This window comes from Manacus vitellinus, unplaced genomic scaffold (assembly GCF_001715985.3).
Source record: "Manacus vitellinus isolate BGI_N305 unplaced genomic scaffold, ASM171598v3 scaffold_23_pilon, whole genome shotgun sequence".
Classification (NCBI taxonomy): Eukaryota; Metazoa; Chordata; class Aves; order Passeriformes; family Pipridae; genus Manacus; species Manacus vitellinus.
The window spans coordinates 10,030,372-10,052,281 of record NW_021939718.1 but is presented as its reverse complement, the minus strand read 5'-3'; positions in this window follow the sequence as shown (position 1 = coordinate 10,052,281).

Sequence of the window (21,910 nt, the reverse complement as noted above, 5' to 3'; positions counted from 1 at the left end):
GCAAAGCAGAGTGTGAGTATTTATATATTTCTATTTTGGAACCTATTACAATTTCAATATCTGAAATTCAATGTTATTTTAGCTTATCTCTAAGTTATTTAGTGAGTCTAAAGAGACATTATCAACTAACTAACATAACACCATCTAATAAACTGAATAAAAACCTTTAAATGTAAAAAAGAAAACTACATAGAGCTTAGAAATACATGTTAATAACAAATCAGTTGGGATTTACATTCATTTGGTTAAATGTCAAAACCACTTTACAGCATTTTTTTTCCTTTTTAGCTGGATTTCCTACTCTTAATCCAAGAACAGAAACATCCAAGCCCTTTCAAGCAGTTTTTTACCAAATGTGACTGTGTTTTTCCGGAGATTAAACCTGTCCTGGATTTCTAGAGCTGGGGATGACTCTCTACCTCTGAATATCTGCAGCTCAGCTGCAGTCCATGCAGTCATGCAGTCTGGAGACCAAGAGAATGTTTTCTGATAAAAATCTTTCCCTTGAAAGCTGAATTTACTGTAGGTTTCCAAACTAGTTGCCTAAAAATGTGGAAACCAGTCTGTCCAAGACAAAAGTGCGGAATGTGACCCTTGTGCATCCCAGCCTGTGAATCAGATGGGCAAACACCTAAAATCAAGTACCACTGATGTCCTGGGACTTCAGATAAAAAATATGACACCCACAAATAGAAATTATTTTCTAAGACGTGGCTCGTTTTGAGCTACTTCAGAGAAATACCAAGATAGATGCTCAAGATGCTCAGTATCTTCTATAAACAGGCTTAAATATTACATGTAAATACTACTAAAGATGTTCAAATGTCTGCATATGTGCACAAAATCACATAAAGTATTGTGGACTTTGTTCAGATATTTAATTGAAAACTGATTCTTCAGCCATTTCATATTTTGCTTCACATCAAAAGCTAAAGTGAACTAAGTCTGGATACCATTAAATTACACTGGAAAGCATTTTGAATGTCAGCTCTACAAAATATGTCTCCATCATGGCTGGGCTTCGCGAACAAAGATTTGGGAAGGACTCTGCCCACATTTGCTACAAGCACGCTGGTGGTTAAAGAGGCCAGTGCGAGATAGACAAGTTCGGTTGCAAAAGGCACAACAGAAAGACTCCTTGGATGGTATCAGCAAGACACGGTTCTTTCTGCATTGTCTTTTCTCCTTGAGAGTGATCCTGCGTGTGTTCTCAAAGGAAGCAGCAGTGTTAGAGATGGTGTGTCTCCAGACCTCCTGACTGAAGGCCAGAGTAGACCAGTTACATTGATCAATACGGCCAAGGCTGAGATGTTGTTTCAGGGAGTCCTTGTATCTTCTCTTCGGGGCTCCTCTCATGCGGCAGCCAGTGGCAAGTTCACCATAAAGCACAATCTTAGGAAGGCAGTAGTTTTCCATCCTGGAGTTATGCCCTGCCCAACGCAGCTGTATTCTCAGCAACATGGCCTCAATACTTGTAACCGCTGCTTGTCTAGAACAGATGTATTGGTCACATAATCTGACCAGTGGATGTTTAGGATTGTACGGAGGCAGTGTTGATGGAAGCGTTCGAGGAGATGCAGGTGGTGGCGGTAGATGACCCATGATTCAGACCCATATTGAAGAGTAGAGAGCACAATGGCTCTGTAAACACTGATCTTTGTACTTTTCTTCAGGTGTTTATTTCGCCAAACTCTTTTATGGAGTTTTCCAAAAGCTCTCTATGCCTTTGCTAACCTGTTGTTTATCTCTCTGTCAATCTTACCGTCCGAGGAGATAAGGCTGCCTAAGTAATTAAACTGCTGGACTGATTTGAGCTCTGATTCGTCAATGGTGATATAGGGATGATGAAAGACTTCCTGAGGTGCAGGCTGATAGAAGACTTCTGTCTTCTTTAAGCTGACTTCCAGCCCAAAGAGCTCAGCAGCGTCTTCAAAGCAGGATGTTAAACGCTGCAGAGCTGCTTCTGTGTGGGCAACAAGGGCAGGGTCATCAGCATAGAGCAGCTCCCAGACAAGATGATTTAAGGTCTTAGCATGGGCCTTCAGTCACCTTAGGTTGAATAGGCTTCCATCAGTATGGTATTGAATGTCGATACCATCTTCTTCATCAAGTTCTGCCGTGGCCCTTTGGAGCATCATGCTGAAAACGATTGTGAATAGGGTTGGTGCAAGAATGCAACCTTGTTTCACACCATTGGTTATTAGAAAGGGCTCAGAAAGTGCAATATGTATAATAAGTCATCAAATATACATTTTATTCATGCTTAGCCCTTTCCTATATATTGATTTACTTAAGTCATGATGGATGAGGACAAAATACTTTGAAAAAATTCTCTTTTGAACTATGGTATTCACTCTGTATGACTTTAAGTATCACAGAATCACAGAGCAGTTTGGGTTGGAAGAAACATATGGAGATCATCTAGTCCAAACCCCTGAACAGTCAGGGTCATCTGGAGCAGGTGACACAGGGATGTGTCCAGGTGGGTCTGGGATGTCTCCAGAAAAGGACACTCCACACTCTCCCTGGGCAGCTGTTCCAGGCTCTGCCACCTCCATGGAATGAAGCTCTGCCTCATGTCGAGGGAGAACTTCTTGTGTTTCAGTTTATAGCCATTGCTCCTCATCCTTTCACTGGGCACCACTGAACAGAGTCTGGCACCATCCTCTGACACCCCTTGGGGATGTTGGTGTGGACTGATGGGATCCCTTCTCAGTCTTCTCCTCTCCAGACTAATCAGGCCCAGGTCCTACAGTGTCTGTTCATCAGGGAGATGCTCCAGACCCCTCATCACCTCTGTGGCCTCTGCTGGACCCTCTCCAGTATCTCCTGCTCTTTCTTGAACTGTGGAGCCCAGAACTGAACACAACACTCCAGATGTGGCCCCACCAGGGCTGAGCAGAAGGGCAGGATCCTCTCCCTGATCTGTTGGTCACACTCTTTCTGATTCACCCCAGGATCCCATTGTCCCTCCTGGCCCCCAGGGCACTGCCAGTTCATAGTCAACTTGTCACCCACCAGGACCCCCCAGTCCTTCTCCACGGAACTGCTCTGTAGTAGGCCACCTTCAGCTTGTTCCTCTGTTACCAATTCTTACGCTCTTAAAAACTGATGTTATAAATGAAATATGCAGTGAGTGGGCTAAAGTTGTTCATTCTGGAAAGCATCTTTCTCCCTATTTGTTAATGAAAAAACATCTGTTCTCTTAAAAAAAAAAAAAAGTGAGGGTAGTTGTGATAGATACCACTGAATGTATTCCAAAAATATTTATTATACCCTGGAGTGAGTTTTTATGTAGAAAAGACTAAGAAATTATTATATAAAGAGACATTTGCAATGACTTCATATATATATATTTGTATGCTTGTATGCATATATGTTATTTATAAATGCAATAAACTAGATGTGTCAGTTATTAAAGAAAGCATCAAGTTTATATCAGATCCCTTTCCACTTTTTGCTGTCTTTGCCTTTATTGACTGAAAGCTATATAAATATTCCCTTTGGATCTTTCCTCTCCAGACTCCAAACTTGATGTATGACCTGCCAGAGAGGAAAATCTGTAGCTTTTATATGTATCTATTATTGTGCATACAATGTGAGAGTGTGGATATTTATACATGTGTGTATATATATATATATATGTGTGTGTGTGTGTATATGTATAATGCACATATATATGTATTATATGTATATCAAGGACAATATGGAACACTTCAGCTGAAAAGTGGAAACAATGCAACAGTATTTACATAGACTAAAATTTCAGTATAAGCCAGATGTTATTTAAAATGTTATTTAAAAATTATATTCTGCGCAGAGGTGAAGACCTATCAATTTTAAACAAAATAATTATTTAAGTCACACAGTAAAGGTGCTTTTGACAATAGAAAATAACCGCCACCTCAGTCACAATAAAATCTAAAGCTCATCAAGAGGAAAAAGCCAAAATCCTTTGCACTTTTTCTAACTCAAAATTAATTTGAAGAGGTTTTTTTATGATAGCGATAGCAATAGATGATCAAATTATTTGATTAAATATCTGAATTACTAAACCATGGAGTATCTTTAAGACTCATATCAGGGAAAACCCACAAGCATTCGAGACTCTCTCCATGCTACAATCACAAGGTCTACCTTCCAGCTGCATGCACAAAATAAATTTCTTTGCTCATTTTGATTATGATGAAACAGCCCAGAATAACTAGAATAATTTGTTCAAAAGAATCAAGATTGTCAGGAGCCGGAATTAAATCTGAAGAAATTGTTTCTTGTGGGAAAAAAGAAGGGGCAGCTACATTGCAAAGCCAATTATATTCCTGAGTGAGGACAGTCGCCCAAAGGGTTGTTGAAGGATCATCTCCGTGCTGCATCATCAGGCTAGGGGCAGGGTCTTTATATCAACAACTTCAGGATGCTAATGGAACAAATGTGGGGAAACATTGCCTTTCAAAAGTCAATTTTTCTGTAACTGCCAGTCAGCCTTAATCTCTTAATCCAAATTCAAACAGACAAACAGCACTTTTGCATACGTGCATGATTAAATCATAGAAATAAACCCCTCCCAAAACTGGCATTTGGGGATTAACTTAATTTCCATTTTATCCCAAATTGTGACAATCAGTCAAAATAAAATATTGTGTATAGTGCTTAGAAAAGCACAAATATGTTGTATCAAGGAAATGCTGAGCACAGGAAAATTTTCTATGTATTCATGTCACATAAACTTCAGTTTCTAATTTATTTTTTTCTCACCAGGTGAAAAAAATATAATTTCATGTACAATAACTATATACCCAAGTACAAAAGGTGAATTTTATTTTTCACACATTGCAAAAATTGTATTGTTATACCACGTTTTTAAAATTTTCTTTCCATATTTGTATTTTTACCATTCTCTGAAAATTACATGGAAATTTAATTTCATGTTGACTTCTATAATGTATTTTTTTAGCACAATGCCTGTTCACAACATATAGTTTTCTGATACTTATATATCTAGAAATCTATCATATTCATTTATTTAAAAATAATATTGCCTATAAGGTTGTAAGTTTGTGCTAATGGTGCCAGAATTTATCATTCATGAGTATTACAAATAATTAAGAAAATTAGTCAGTTTAAAAGCTCTGATTGCCTAAATTGTTACTAGTTTTAACACATATTTTTGAGTTATACTTCCTGGATGTTTTGGGAAAAAAAGCTCTCTTGGCACCTTTTGGCACTTTAGAAACAGAAGGACTTTCATTACTGTCTAGTTTTGTCCTTCTGTCTCAATGTTTTTTTCCCTTTGATGGGAACTGGAATGGACTACCTAAATATATATGATTCTGTGATCAGGCCTCCTGCTAGCACTCTATTTACCCTTTAGCACTTAATCAGGATGGACATATTTAAAACATCAAGTCTGAATCTCAGCCTTCCTGTAGTCAAAATACATTTGTCCATAGATTTAAACAAGTTCACGACTCCATCCTCTGAGGCAGCTTCTTTGAAAATGTTTTTGTGTCATCTCCTAGCAGTTAGTTGCTACCAAGCACTTCAGGTACAAGAGGTTTAGCAAGGACAGCCTAAAATACTCTCCAAAGTAGTGCTAGGGTGACTTTGGTACTAGTTTCCAGATAGTTCTTTATGTCTCTTTGCAACTGTTTGAGTTTATTAAAACTGCATAAGTGTCATTCATAACAGATCAAAAATAATCACTTTGATATTATTCTGCTACACCTGGTCTTTCCTTGGATTTTCATACTAGGAATGATTCAATTTTATTCTTGTAGTGCCATGTCCACACAATCATGTGCTTTTACATACATTAGGGAAAGATGAGCAACCAAGAAATGTTATTTTTGATAAATTCATTGCAAAGTATAACTCTTATTTATATCAACAAATGTCTTCTGGTTGTATTAGCATTTTGAAATTGTAGCCATGAAAAATAGTGCACACTGATGGAGAGAAGAAAAAAGTTGGAACTTCCTTCCTATAAATTTTTGAATTTCAGTTTAGTTTAAATTTTACTTCAGATTTATGGTCTAGACCAGAAAGAGGTTTTTAAATCCTGGACTAGATCTTAAACTAAAGAGAAATTCAATTGCTTTTTCCATTCTGGGAGCATCCATGGGATTTGATGGATATAAGACTAAAAGCACCATCTGGGTGTTAAAAAAAAATTAACAAATTTACCATCAACAAATTCACAGTCTATTTCAAATTACTTCTCTATAAATTGGGCATCTTTTCTTTTCTTTTCTTTTCTTTTCTTTTCTTTTCTTTTCTTTTCTTTTCTTTTCTTTTCTTTTCTTTTCTTTTCTTTTCTTTTCTTTTCTTTTCTTTTCTTTTCTTTTCTTTTCTTTTCTTTTCTTTTCTTTTCTTTTCTTTTCTTTTCTTTTCTTTTCTTTTCTTTTCTTTTCTTTTCTTTTCTTTGCTTTTCTTTTCTTTTCTTTTCTTTTCTTTTCTTTTCTTTTCTTTTCTTTTCTTTTCTTTTCTTTTCTTTTCTTTTCTTTTCTTTTCTTTTCTTTTTTTGCTATATAGAATTTCATATATTAGAATAATTTTCACATAGACTGCATAGCCAACCACTATATTTATAAAATATATTGTCACCTCTGGTATGAAAAGTCAGTGTCTTCATGTAAGTTCTTAGCAGAAAATTCAGGTCTGCTCACTGATGTCACATGGCACAGACTCCGTACTTGTAAAATATGCTGTTATAGATACCTCCAGATGCATAAATATATAGAGGTAGAGATATATGTATTCACTCCAAGAGAATAGTAACCAAGATTTCGGTCCACTAAGATTGTATGCAGCAGTATTTGACTTATTTTGGTCCAAAGGAGGAAAGAGGAGTAAGGGGAGGATATAAAGGGTTATTAATGCTCTGTGTTAGTGTACCAAGTATGGAAATTAGTTGAAGAGAGAGGTCCAGAAAAGTAAGAAAATAAATATTGTGCCAATTATCAGTCTGCCCAGTATAGAACATGAACAGTATAGAATATTCTCCAATACTGCAAACTTGTCTCTTGTAGTTCACAGCAATAACTCTGCCAGTGGCACGGAGAAGGAACTTAAGAGTTCAAGAAAAACTTGCAGACCCAGTAGCCAATTAACAAAGACCAAAGTCGATGTTATGTGAGGTACTGCCCCCAACTTCTGCACTATTTTAAGTACAGGTATTTGTCTGCTAGTAACTGAAGAGGCTGACCACTAATTAACCAAAAGAGATGAAAGATTAAAGACCTCTGGAGACCTTCATTTTGTATGTTTGGTAACCTAGTGTAAGGACCGAAACTCAGCCGCTCAGCAGGAAGAAGCTTGAAAGGATTATGTAGCAGGTGATGCCAAGATTTTGTCCCAAAAGGCGCAGAGAACTGCTCAATGACAAAGTTTTAGTCTTTAAGCAGCGAGGTATTTATTTAAGGCAACGTTGGAGAGCAGCTAGCTCGCACTGGACAAACTGCTCTGCCTCTTCAGTGAAAAGACAGGATTATATACCATTTTTACAAGTGATTACAACATTTTCACATACATATTCATATAACTACAACATCTAGTTATAATATTCACAACAGGTGGAGTTTAGGCGGAGTTAGAGGTGTGGTCTTCAATTTGAGGAGAATCTAGGAGGGTTGTTCCTGTTCTTCATCCTTATGAGCCCCTGGCCCAGCCTCCATCCTCTTCATGAACTTTGTGAACTTTCCTACTTTGGCTACCTTTCTAGTGTATCTGGTAGAAGTTCCTGGTATCTTGGCAAGGTGTACCTATGTTTTGACTCACTTTCCCTCTTTATCAGTCTTTGTTTTCTTGAGCACATATACCTCTGTTCTTTCATGTCAGTGTATTCTACATACGTTAATGAATTATTGCCTCCGCTCTTTCTAAGACCAAGTTTTCTGTGCCCTTGCTTAAAATCTACATTTTGAATTTAACTCTCTGCTCTTCGTATTGCTATATTACATTTGCTTTCTAGGCCTTGCCTGGCTTCATTTCCCCCCTTTTCTTAAACTTACGAATTCTTTCGTCAAGTTTTAGTTTTGAGGGTGTTGATAAGCTTGTATCATTGCCCAGATTACTTGTGTCTTTGTGATTATGTAGTTTACACCACAGGCATATGTTCAGAAGGGTTAGCAAGAACATAGCTATCGCTATGATCAAGATTGGGTGTATTAAATAATGAAAAACCTGGGTTGCTGTTGGGGAATATCCCGTAAAGATATCCCACCAACGGTATTCCCCTACTTGTTCAATTTTTGTTAAGATATTCTTTATTCCCGCTGAGTCATGCTCTACTTGCCACAGCATGCGTTGTGTGGTTTTGTTTACTTCTTGAACTAACTTCTCTATGTTGGGATGTGTGAGCATTTTTTTAAGAAGGTTAATATCCATACTTATTTGTAGCTTTGGTATATCATGATATAAAGTGTATTCTGCTTCAATTAGTTGCTGAGTGGTTACAGGAGCGGTATAGTCAAAGTTACAGCCTACGATTTTAGTGAAGTTGCATATGCAAAAGTTAGTATTATTGGTTACTTCATGACAGTTATCTATGGTGATGTCACTACAAACAGTTCTTACACATGCACATCCATTACCTACATAAAATACTTGTGATTGAGCTCTATTGTGAGGAAGTATTTCAAAAGTACATACACTGTTTTCAGCATCTAAGCATAAATCTTCTGCTTCTACTATGGCATTTTTGCAGATATATCTTAATTGTCCTTTAGGGATACATGCTTCTGTGCTAACTGATTGTCATTTATTCTTAGCATTATCATAACTAGCCCAAACATTATGATCTACAGGTTTAACAACAACATTTTGATGTATAGCTCCCAAAGTCAAGACAGGAAAGATAACTTTCTCCTCTGCAGCGCTAATAGTGAGAACATAGGCCTCAGTGTGCTAATGTTGTGGATTGTATATAAAATTCACTAGTTGCCACCAGGCTTGGTGATCTTTCTCAAACTGACTGGTAGAGCTATTTCTTAGTATCATTTCTCTTATTTCCTGAGGTAGTGTACCTGACACTCCTTCTCTCAAGATTCCTGCTGCCATTGACTGTACCCATTGTTGTAGTTGGGTGCACTGAATAGTAAGTGCTATCTCTTTACTGATATCCCCAGTATAGTCTGCAATTTTAAGAAAATCTTCAGCAGTATGATTTGCAAGTCCAATAGTACTTATCGAGAGCCCAATGGTCAGCACTGAGAGGATTAGAGAGAGGGCTGGATTCATTATGTCGGGTCTTCTTGCTTGTCCTCTGGAGCTTTCTTAACTCGAGAATAGTGTATCCATGTGGGTCACTCCTTTATCTGAACTGCGGTGAAGGTGGTCAGCAGCACTTGGAAAGGTCTCTCCCACTTCTCTTGTAGGGGTTTTCCTAAAAGATTCTTAACATACGGCCAATCAGCGGGATTAAACAGATGTAGTTTACAATCAGGTTGTTTGGGCTGGTGTTCTACTACTACAGCAGCATTTTTATCAAAATGTTTTCCTACAGCAATTACATAATCATATATATACTGATTACCTATTTGATCTACAGCATCGCTATTTACAATGTGCATAGCATAAGGTCAACCGTACAGTATTTCAAATGGGCTTAATTTCTCTTTTGGTCGAGGTTTTTAACTCTCAACCCGATAAGAGCAATAGGCAAAGCTTGGTACCATTGTAAATTAGTCTCTTGACATATTTTAGCAACTTGTTGTTTGATAAGATGATTCATATTTTCCACCTGTCCACTGGCCTGGATGTGACTTGCTTTATGGTGGTGAACAATTTTGGTCCTGCTATTCTGGCCTGTAAATACTGATAAAGTGGATCTAAACTCCAATGGGCTTTTTCATGTTCTGTTTTTACAAATTGCCACATTAATTTCCCTGGTATTATTAGTTGTCCCATTTCTAACTGTCCCCATCCATTGTCTAACAATTTGCCTTTGTTCTTTTGAATCCATCTATGATCTGATTCCTGACAATCTGGTTGGAAGTTAGTATCAAGTTTCCCTGGTACTAAGGTTGCTATGTTCACTTCCCCAGTTCTTGCAGCAGCTAATTTAGCTTCTGCGTCAGCTTTTCTATTCCCTATTTCTGGAACAGCGTTACCTTTCAGGTGCCCCTTGCCATGCATTATGGTCACTTGTGCTGGGAGTTGGACTGCTTCTAACAATTGTAGAATTTCTTCTGCATGTTTGACGGTTTTCCGCTGGGCAGTCAGCAGTCCTCTTTCTTTCCAAATTGCTCCATGAGCATGCACGACGGAGAAGGCATATTTTGAATCTGTCCAGATATTTTTCCGTATGCCTTCTGCCAATTCCAGAGCTCAGGTAAGAGCTATCAGTTCTGCTTTCTGGGCTGAAGTCCCTGCAGGTAAAGAATTTGATTCGATTACCTCTTCCGTTGTGGTCGCTGCATAGCCTGCCATCCTTACTCCCTGTTTCACGAAGCTGCTGCTGTCGGAGAACCAGTTGTCCACATCTTCAAGCGGTTCTTCTTTGAGATCCAGGCGGCTGGAGTGGACAGCTTTCATGGTCTCCAGGTAGCCGTGCTTGAGTGGTTCTGCTGGCATTCTTCCTTCTAGAAATGAGGCTGGATTCACAGTGTTAGTGACTTGAATGGTTATATCATCTGACTCAGCTAGTATTGCCTGGTACTTTAGGAATCTGGAAGGTGACAACCAATGGCCGCCTTTCTGCTCGAGTACTGCAGATACAGTATGGGACACTAACACAGCCATTTTCTGGCCCTATGTGAGCTTTCTGGCTTCTTCTATGTTTATGATGACTGCGGCCACTGCTGTCAGACAGTTGGGCCATCCTTTGCTTACCTCATCCAATTTGTGTGGTCCCAATTGTTGTGCCAAGACTCCTAAAGCCATTCCTTACCATTCATGAGAGAACAGACAAAATGGTTTTGTTACATCGGGCAGGCCCAGGGCTGAGGCTTTCATGAGTTCTTGTTTCAGTCTCTTAAAAGCTCCCTCTGCTTCGGGAGTCCAGACTAGGATACTCTCAGCCTCTTTCAGCAAATCATACAGCGGTTTAGCGAGTATCCCATATTGATAAATCCATAAGCGGCACCAACTTGTCATTCCCAGAAAGGCTCATAGGTCTCTCACCATTTCCGGTCTGGGCATCTGGAAGATAGCTTCTTTTCTTGCTGTTCCTAGGGATCATTGTCCTCTGGAAATTTCATATCCCAGGTACACCGCTTTTTCTTGCACTAGCTGTGCTTTCTGTTGAGAGACTCGATACCCACTTAAACCCAGGAAATTCAACAGAGAAACAGTCCAGTTAACACACTCGTCTTCTGTTTCAGTTGCTATTAGTAGATCATCTACGTATTGTAGAAGACTACCATCTCCTTGTGGCCTTTCCCATTGTTCTAATTCTTTGGCTAATTGGTTCCCAAAAATTGTTGGACGATTTTTATAGCCCTGAGGTAACACTGTATTAACTGAGCCTTTCTCCCTTTGCTAACAGATTCCCATTCAAAGGCAAAAACCCTTTGGCTTTCTGGGGCTAAGGGAAGGCAGAAGAATGCATCTTTTAGATCTAACACTGTGAACCAAGTCAGACTGTCTTTTAGTTTTGCCAAAAAGTGTATAGGGATTAGGAAATCTGATCCACATTCTACTAATAACTTCAATTTTTTTTAAAAAATGTCTCTATTATTGGTTCAATTCTTCTCCTATCTTTCAATCCCATAGGGGTATACTTTATTTAGGATTCAGTCAATGTTTTGCTTGCTATGTTCTGGTTTCATGCAGCTTATGGCTAAACTTAAGGCTGTTATTAATTGTTAATTCAAGTTTGCCTTTGTCAAATTTAATTACAGTTCCCAGATTTTCTAGTAAATCTCTACCCAGTAAAGACTTTGGAGGATTGTGTAAAAATTGGTGAATTCTCATTTGTTTCCCAATTTTGTATTTGATATGTTTTAGAAAATAAGCCTTTTCTGGTTGGCCTGTTGCTCCCACGATTTGTACACAGGGCAGCAGGGGCTGAGAGAAATCCCAGCGTCTGAGGACCAGGACGCTTCTTCACAAGACCTATTGATATTTAATAATGTTGCCTGTCTCCTGCAGCAAGATATGGAGAGACTTTGTGATGATGTTATCAGACCATGTAGAAACCCCTTTTTTCCTCCCCCTCAGGTAATCCTTGTTACAGGAAATATTAACCAATTGTGTAACTGTAGCAGAAACTTGTGTAATCCCCTAGTTAACACAGTCCATCCCCTAGTTAGCATAACCCATCCTCCTCATTAACATGTCCTGCACCCAAGACCCTTAAATTGCGTTTCGCGTGTTCAACAAGGATTTCAGTTTTCACCCTCAAACCTGGGATCAGATAGTTATTGACCTCTTCAACCAAGAACAAATACAGGTTTGCTCAAAGAAAGAAGCATGTTGCCTACCATGAAACCAGCATCCTTTCTGAACAGAGAACCAAGAGGAAACTTTTTATACATTTGTGCCAGATTCTTCAAGGGTGAAAGTATCTTGAAGCTATATTAAAGTAAGGCCCTCAAAATATGAAACATCATAAAAATTACTATCAAATAAAATTTTACTATTATTTATACAAGTACAACTTTTACGTATAATATTTATAGCATTTTATATTCAAAAATTTTCCCTATAACTATTAACATCTTTTCCCTAGAGCTTTTTCTAATAATTTGGTGTAGCACTTTCTTAAAATTCTGACAAGACAGCTATTAACTGAATTGGAGTGAAAGAATTATACGTTATATTACTTCTCCGTATATAATATTTTCATCATAATTTAGTCAGTTAATTCAGGGGACTCAGCAAAGGACAGTGTGTGATTACTGTTTGTGGTCTTTAATTTTGATCACTCTTTGCTTTCAAACTACCACATAGAGGACTACCACACTTAGGAGATCAGAGGTGCTCTCAGGTCCCCAGGGCAGATACTCACATAATGTTCTAGGTTGATTGATGTCAGACAGTGAAACTGTGGAGTTTATCCATCCCTGGAGATACTCAAAAGCTGTCTGGACAGGGTGACCCTACTCGAGCAGAGGGCTTGGAGCAGTGGCCTTCCAACCTCAACCATTCTGTGACAATCCTAGTGGCACAAAGAAGAGTTTGGATCAAGGGCATACTGTGACATTTTCTATGTCCTTAAATAAAACCTTAAAATTTTCTTTTAATGTTTTCATATAGAGCCTTGACAGAACAGTAGGTTTCTATACAGAGGTACAGTCCTTATTGGAGACTAAATGCAGTCTCATTTCAATAACTATGTGTTCTCCATGACTGAATTACATATGACGATACTAAAGTATATTCCTACTTACCTGTATAACCATCTCATTGAATTCAAAATAGGTCTTGAAAGAAAACAGTTAAACTGTTTCTGAAAATAACCTGGAAAAAGGAATCTTCTGTCTGACTACCAATATGTGTTCTGAAGAGACATGTCAGATCTTACCATTCCCTGTATTTCCCTTAAATGCATGGCCTTCTCCATATTAATCCACTTGTAGCCTAGAAATGTAAAACAGTTTTTAAAGAATTAAAAAATTAATTAATTGTATAAAAAGTAATCAACTTTTATATGTTATTTATTATGACATTATTTATTATCCTCTTATATGAAATTTCCCTCCTATTTTCCTCTCCATCTTTTTTTAGGTGACTTTATGTTGGTGTAGAGTCACGACGGTCAATAAAGACACAAAGAATCTAAATATGTGCAGAAAAGATGTCTGACTTTATTTTCTCATCTGCCTTTTTATACCCCTTGCTAGTAGCAAGCAGTATCCTTATTTTAGGTAAGCAAGCAACAGCGTTTTCATTGGCTAGGATCTACTGGTGACACATCTGGCAAAGCTCAAGGCCTTACTGCGGTTCCCACATCCTAGGCCTACCGACTTTACAGTCTGCCTTTGTTTCTCCATTAGAGCTGCGTACTGACTTCCTTATCATCAAGGATACACCCGAAAGTTTGCCCAGTCAATATCTTCATCCTGGGAGCTAACAGACCCGCTATTAACCCCTTCAACTTTAAACTACTCAGTTCTGAGGGTCAGAACAATCATAGGATTTGAATTAAAATACAAGATAAGCCTATGTTAAGTGACATAATAGATCATGAATTAAATTGTGCTCTCAAGTAAAGTGAAAAATAGTAGCAAAACAGTGAAGAGACAGTCCCTACAAGGAGACAGCACACTGAAAAATAGCTAACCTTATTTTTCTGTTGCCTTGCTCCAACTATAGCTTTTGGTAATGATTATGTGAGAATAAGGGTGAAGGTTGCAGAGTGCAACCAGAAGACTGTCTCCATTACCACACAGGTCATCACTACAAGAACTTGGAAATATTTATCCAGATATGAAGAATTTAGTCAGCCCAAATAGGAAAAATACAGAAATCATTCACATTTTAGTTAAAGGTATTAAAGACCACCTTTAAATGGAAAAAGCACATTTTCTGTTGCTTTGAGTGATGGAGGAGGTGTAGAGTACTGACTCTACTGGGTCTTTAGTATTCTCTGAGACTTTGTAAAAAGCCCCTTCATCTCACCTTAATGTCAGACATCTGTAATACAGACACTTAGATCTGAGCTAGTTATCTGGATGTCTTTTACAATTGTCTGAGAGAAACAAGTACAATTTATTTAACCTATTTGAAACACCTATTTTAGGACAAAATGAATTGTGCTCTATAAATGCCACTTTTCTTTCCAATTACTGTAGTAGATACATATGAGTGTTAATACAGTTATCCAAGCACAAGCTGATAAATCCCACCTTGCCACCCCTATTTTCTCTCAGCCTTTTTTTCACAGCTACCCATTTAAGCTCTAAGAGTTCAGTTCTAAGTTTGTGTGTGGATTAATACAATGGTGTCTTCAATCAATCAAGAGACTACTACAACAGCATCTTTAAACAACCAAGGCCTTATCCCAATATTGAAAGATTGGCATTGCTAATGTATTTGGAAATCCTTTCCTCACCTCAGAGTTAGGATAATTTTACAAGCTCCAGCCCATAAACCACTAAGCAGCTTTTATCTTGGACAATTGCATGAAGGACATCTCAGTGGCACTATCCAGCATTAAACCTTCATACAGGTCTTGCAATAGTATTTTCATTCCTCAGACTCCTCTTTTCTAAAAACTAACAACCAGACACTGTTATTTTTACGTAACTTAATCTCATTTTTCTATTAGGAAAATATAATCAGGAAAGCTCTAGCCTTGCTCTTGCTCTCTAAAATTCCCTAAGCAGCTTCATACCTATTGCTCAGACATACGGCTTTGTTCAGAAAGACACCATTCAGAAGGTGAGGAAAATATCACTATGAAAACAATTTGGAAGAACAAAGAAAAAAAGAAACTTTTCTAATTTGCATTTTTAATTTCAGTGTTTGTTTTTATTGCCTACCTTCTTCTGTCACAGAGTCTGATTCAATAAAAATTATTTTGACTTCAGAGAAACTTCCTTTTACTCCCAAAGGAAGAAAACAAATTGTGAGGCTGCAGTGACATGAAAGTAAGCTGCTGTTTTTCTTAGATTCAGGTACAATCAAAAAAGAAAAATTATTTCCATTTCTACCAAGGGAGTATTTACAATAATGACATTTTGCAGTTTTGTAAGATCATTGGCTTTGCACACTGTGGCAATGTAAATCACCCTGGGAGTTAGCTTCTGGCCTTAAGATATATTTTAGCCTTTTCTCAGCAACATGATTGCATCAGGACCTTTGTTATTATTTGAGAAATGTGACCAAAATACCCTTTCCTGTCTGCTGTTGTGAAAATGTCTTGCTATTTGCATTGTACAACATACTGGAAAGACCATCTTGCCTTCCAGCTCAGTACCCCATCCTCAGAGCTCAATCATATTTATAGTCTTCATGTTTTGCAAAAATTTGTATTGGATTTTTACAATACCAAAGCTAGAACTTGTGTTGCCCTCTGCAGGTTTTTTTGTCCACTTCCTTCCCCTACCTGTTTATGAAACACTTATCTCCTTGTAATGACTTTACATCGGAAATAAATGGAGCCTAAATTCCGTCCTCAGACAAGCATGCAAATTTTTGTTGATAGAAATAATAAGTTAGACTCATATCCTCTTTAAACCTCTGCAGCTCTGCAGAGAATGCTCAGGAAAAGCAGATGGTATCCTCTCTGCAGAAGTGGTTCTGCCAGGCATAGTGACATTTACTTGTCAAGATGAAAATAATGAAAAATTAATCCTGTTGCCATTAGTGGCAAAAGGATAAAACCTCTTAAAGAGATGCATCCTGTTACACTTTAAAAAAAAATCTGCACTTGTGTTTTGACAGAAGGGAAACCTACAGGTGTCTGGAAATATCAGGCAGTATCAGCCCAGGTTAGAATGTGTTGTGTTTTTTCTCCCTATGCGTTTCTTCACTCTTACTGTGAGTGTTCTGTGAAAAGAGGTCTTCATCTACCCTGTTTAAATGCTAACAAAAGACAGAACAGATAAACATGAACGATCAGATGGAAGAGAGGAGTATCTGCAGCCAGGCTACTGAGTACCATTTTATAAACATTAAAGAGGTATGAAGACGTTTTGAATAAAAACATTTAGGAAGGACTTTCACAAGCAGGATAGACAATCTAAAAAGAAAGGGGAAAAAAAAAGATACTTGTTTAAAAAATTAAAAAATAGATGCATTATGATCATATGCTCCAATGTGATTATTTTTTGTAATGTAAGTGCAGAATGAAGTGTGATTGGCAGAGGAAGAAAAATCTGTTAACAGCTTTGAAACCTGACGGATGGCAATTGGTAAGACAGACAGAAGGATTAAATAGAGCAAAGCATAATAAAAAAGGTTTATATTTATACCTTACAGTTTCTAAATTTCTACAGATAAGTCTGTACTTCCTCATGTGTAGAATCTCTAGCAGGAACCATAAACGTAAACATTTATGGATAAATAAACTTGAATACAACCCTGATGCTAATGGCTAATTCCTTAGTTAATTAATAAAAAGCAGCAAAAAATGCATTTTCAAATCACCTTAATTTCAAGATCTGCTGTTAAGCTTCAACAGTATTGGAGGTGTGTTTCTATATGACCCATTTCAAAATGCATTTGCAAGCTAAATTAAAATTAGAATTTACAAAACACATTAAAATTTCCATCAAACATTGATAAATTCTTTTAAATAAAGTGGTGAATGAAAATTTTCAGTGAAAACAAGGAATTCAGATTGACTTGTAATAATAAGTGTAACAATACTTTCTGCTAATGATGAGTAACTTGAGAAACAAATAATTTAAATGTGCTGTTGTAGAATTCAGTTTTAAAATGGGAGATAGAAAGCAAGACAAAAACAAAGTATTAGGAAACAGATCTGAAGTTAAGTCTAGATTTCCTTCCAGCAACAGTTCCAGGCCTGTCTATCAGTGGCAAGGCTCATCTATTTTATTTATTCCTGTCACTTTGTAAGGTGTCAGGTAGTATAAATATTTAACTTATTTAACTGCTGTATAACAGAGAAGTAGAAAATATTGAAAAGGTTTCTGGGTTTCTTTATTCTGTTTGGGAGGTTTGTTGTTTGTTTATTTTGTTTTTGTGTTCAAAATTTGAACTTAACATTAAGAAGTCGTTAGAATATAAGGAATTTTTACAGTCATAAATGAATGTTTTTAGAAAATTAATTTTAACTACAACAAGAAATATCTGATACCAGAAAACAGAAGACAAAATGATAGAATCAAAGAGTATTTGATTCCCTTATTACACATTTTTTGAGGAGTCTCCTTGAAAGTTAACAGATAGAGTTATTCAGAGTGACTTGACACTTGTGCAATTACATAAATTTCTGTAAGAAATTTTGAAGCAGTCTCCTCTATTGTCAATAATACATGTAATATACACACTGCAGCAAGATAAACCCAGCTAGGAGGATTAAATGCAGTTTGTCACACTTACATTTCACCCTTGAGGCCTTCCAAAGCAGCCATATCACAACCAAGGAGGGAATGGTCTTTGGTAGCAGGTAATATCACTGTAGTTTCTATTACAGATATCTTAAATTTCACGTTAGCCTCAGTAGGTCAAGGATTTAATTTGTTGCGTTTTAAGGAACAAATATTTGAAGTGGAAAGAGAAAACAGTTGTAGTGAGGTGATGAAAATCTTCAATACTGCAATATAAGCACAAATGGAACCTAAGCATCAGTTATATAAGTATGTTTTGTGACTATATGGAAAATACACCAACTCTTATCTTACATTTATTTTAATAAAATGTCATCTAGATAAAGCATACAGGGAAAAATATCAAGATTTATTTAAGAAAATTTCCACACACCAATATCTCTCACAAAGCACACATTGCAGCGTTGCTATGTAAATTTCACAGTAAATATCTGCACACGATAGCCTGCAAATGGTGATAAAAAAATATTCAATCTGCTCTGGAGGCAGGGGGTAGCACAATGACATCTGCTCTTACATCTCTTCTCACTGTCAGCATGCAAAAATTCAGATAAACCAGAAGGCTGAAAAAAAAAATCTGGTGTGCTTACTACAAATGACAAATACTATAAGGAAACAATAGCTCCTAATTTATTATAATGCCGGGATCTGTTCCCTTTGTGTTTATAAACAAGTATAGTTTATAAGTGAAAACAGATTGCAGGGATATTTTTAGAAAGAAATGAACAGACATTGAACAATTACATGTAATAGGAAGAAATTCCTAAGAAATAGATTGTTTTGATCAATGAATCTATCTTAATATATTTATTTGTAATGACTCTACCAGTGGACAAGGAAGGGCTACAGAAGTCATTTGTATGGATTTCTGTAAAGCCTTTGACACAGTCTCCCACATCATTCTCCTTCTGTTTAAACTGTAAATGGATGGATTTGATGAGTGGACTGTTAGATGGATCAGAAAGTGGTTGGATGGCCACAGAGTCCCAATGGACACCAGTGACCAGTGGTGTCCCTCAGAGGTTTGTATTGGTACCGGTGTGATTTAACGTCTTCATTAATGACAGAGATGAAGTGACTGAGGGACCTTCAGCAGGTTTGCAGGTGACACCAAGCTGACAGTGCAGTGACACACGTGAAGGACAGGGTCATCCAGAGGGACATGGACAAGCTCCAGAAGTGGCCCCTGGAAATCTCATGAGGTTTAACAAGGCCAAGGGCTGGTGCTGCACGTGGGTCAGGGCAACTGCCAGGATCAATCCAGGCTGGAGATGAGCAGGTAGAGCAGCCCCGGGGAGAAGGACTTGGGGATGCTGGTGGGGGAGAGGCTGGACGTGGCCCAGCACAGAAACCCCCCATGCCCTGGGCTGATCCCACAGTGGGGGCAGCAGGGCAGGGGGGGATTCTGCCCCTCTGCCCCCTCAGGTGAGACCCCACCTGCAGAGCTGCCTCCAGCCCTGGGGGCCCAGCACAGCAAGGACATGGAGCTGCTGGAGCGAGTCCAGAGGAGGCACCAAGATGATGAGAGGGATGGAGCAGCTCTGCTGTGAGGAAAGGCTGGGAGAGTTGGGATTGCCCAGTCTGGAGAAGAGAAGCTTTGGGGTAAGAGAAGCTTTGTGGCCTTTCAGGTTCTGAAGGGGCTGCAAGGAACATGGAGAGAGACTATTTACAAAGACCTTGAGTAACAGGACAAGGGGGAATGGCTTCAAACTGACAGAAAGCAGGATTAGATTGGATATTTGACCTCATCACCACCTATAACTACCTGAAGGGAAGTTCTAGCCAGGTGGGGGTTGGTCTCTTCTCTCAGGCACTCAGCAATAGGACAAGGGGGTACGGGCTTAAGCTCCGTCAGGGGAAATTTAAGTTGGATATCAGGAGAAAATTCTTTACAGAGAGAGTAATCAGGCATTGGAATGGGCTGCCCAGAGAGGTGGTGGATTCACCATCCCTGGAGATTTTTAAACACAGATTGGACGTGGCACTGAGTGCCATGATCTAGTAAATGGACTGGATTTGGACCAAGGGTTGGACTCGATGATCTCGGAGGTCTTTTCCAACCCAATCGATTCTATGATTCTATGGTTCTATGATTAGGAAGAAATTCTTGGCTGTGAGGCTGGTAAGGCCCTGGCACAGGTTGCTCAGAGAAGCTGTGGCTGCCTCATCCCTGGAAGTGTCCAAGGCCAGGCTGGATGGGGCTTGCAGTAACCTGGGATAGTGGAAGGTGTCCCTGCCCATGGCAGGGGGTGGAACTGGATGGGCTTTAAGGTCCCTTCCAATCCAAACCATTCTGTGGTTCAATGACATTTATTTGTTATTGCAATGTATGCATAAGTGCACTCTTTATTTATATAAGTAACTTTTTAATATTTGTATAAATCTAACTTATACTTCCCAAGTATGAGGGGGACATATTTTAGAATTTTATGAATTATGACCATAATCTAACCCCTTTAAATTTCTCCCTGAGTCTATTCTGTCTCTGTATATTTTCCCTAGATTCCTTTTTTTCAGAAATACAATTTTTTGGTAACGCAAGTACCCCATAAACAAAATTTAATAGTTGAAGAAAAGCACCAGTGCTTACTTTATTATTGACAATATCAGAACTTAACAAAAAGGGGGTGTCTACTTAAGGGGGAATTTAGTTGCTTGCTATTAATTTTATCTAATTCACCTGTCTGTCATTCGCTGATATTGAACTTTATCTTTATTTAAACAGTCTTCTCCCTCCCCTTTTCCATTTTCCTTTTGGATTTCAGAAGGATATTGCTGAAATGTTCTTGCTGAATCCTGTCAGCAAATTGTCTTTGGCTCAGATTAGTTTCTTCCTGCCATACCAATGTCAGGAATCTTACAGGAGTGCAGCATCTTCTGCGGTGTCTGACCTCCTAAGGAGCAAGATCTTACCACTGCACAGGGCACTAAAAAAGATACCCAAGAAGGTCTTTAATTGGCTTTGTAGTGAATGTTATAGTCACTTGCAGGCACTAAGGTGCTTCTCTTATCCAGAGATCTTTCAGTCTTCACCTTGGTTAGTGCATATTATTTCAGCGTTATGAATTCTTGGAAGATTCTCTGTGGGGCTTCAGAACTTTCTGCCTGGTGCCTTCTGCCATTTACAGGATTAATTAAATTATTCCCTAAGAAATGTCCAGAGTCTCTCAATTCCTGTAACATCCTCTCTATCAGTTACCCTTGAGGCTGGATTTGAGTTTCTACATTTGTCTTTTATTTCCCAGTATTTAGCTACTGAATCTCTAAACATCTTTTAAATACAGGGGCTTTTGTTTGACTAGGATCAGTCTAGACTAAGGTCAGTCTAAACTGTTGTTCCATCAAAAGAATCTATCAGAAAGAATAAAGGCAGATTTATTTTTTTTAAAGCTAGAAATGCTGAATATTCCATTGCTGTTTAGCCTTAGAGAATTTTTTCTTCTGTAATCATAAGTTCATCATCATTTCCAGTTGTTGTCTTGGGCAGTCAGAAGTTCATACATTTTCTACAAGAGCTCCAAAGCAATGTGTAAATGTTCTATTCCAGTTATAGCCTTCTCAAGAGAGGAGGTAAAAGGAGTTTTGCAATGAAGGTTGAAAAGGAAGATGAATGATGAAAGATGAGCCATTCAGGGGCTAAATGAGTGGAGGAGAGGAATAGAAGGAAAACTAAGATAAAAGGGACAAATAAGAGGAAAACAGAAAGGGTAAACTAGAGTGAAAGAGTATCTGTGCTATTGAAAGCCTTCACTTAGACCCTTAAAATATTTACATGGCAGATATTTTTAATAGGTGGGACTTGCTCAACTAGAAAAACTTGGGTTTGAACTTAGAGACAAGTGTGTTCAAAAAAGACATGTGAGGCTGAAGTGCCTTGGTTGGGAATTTGGTGAGACTGAGGCACTAAACACAGTGGTGGGTTGAGCTTTAGGTCCGTCCTTGTCCTTCAG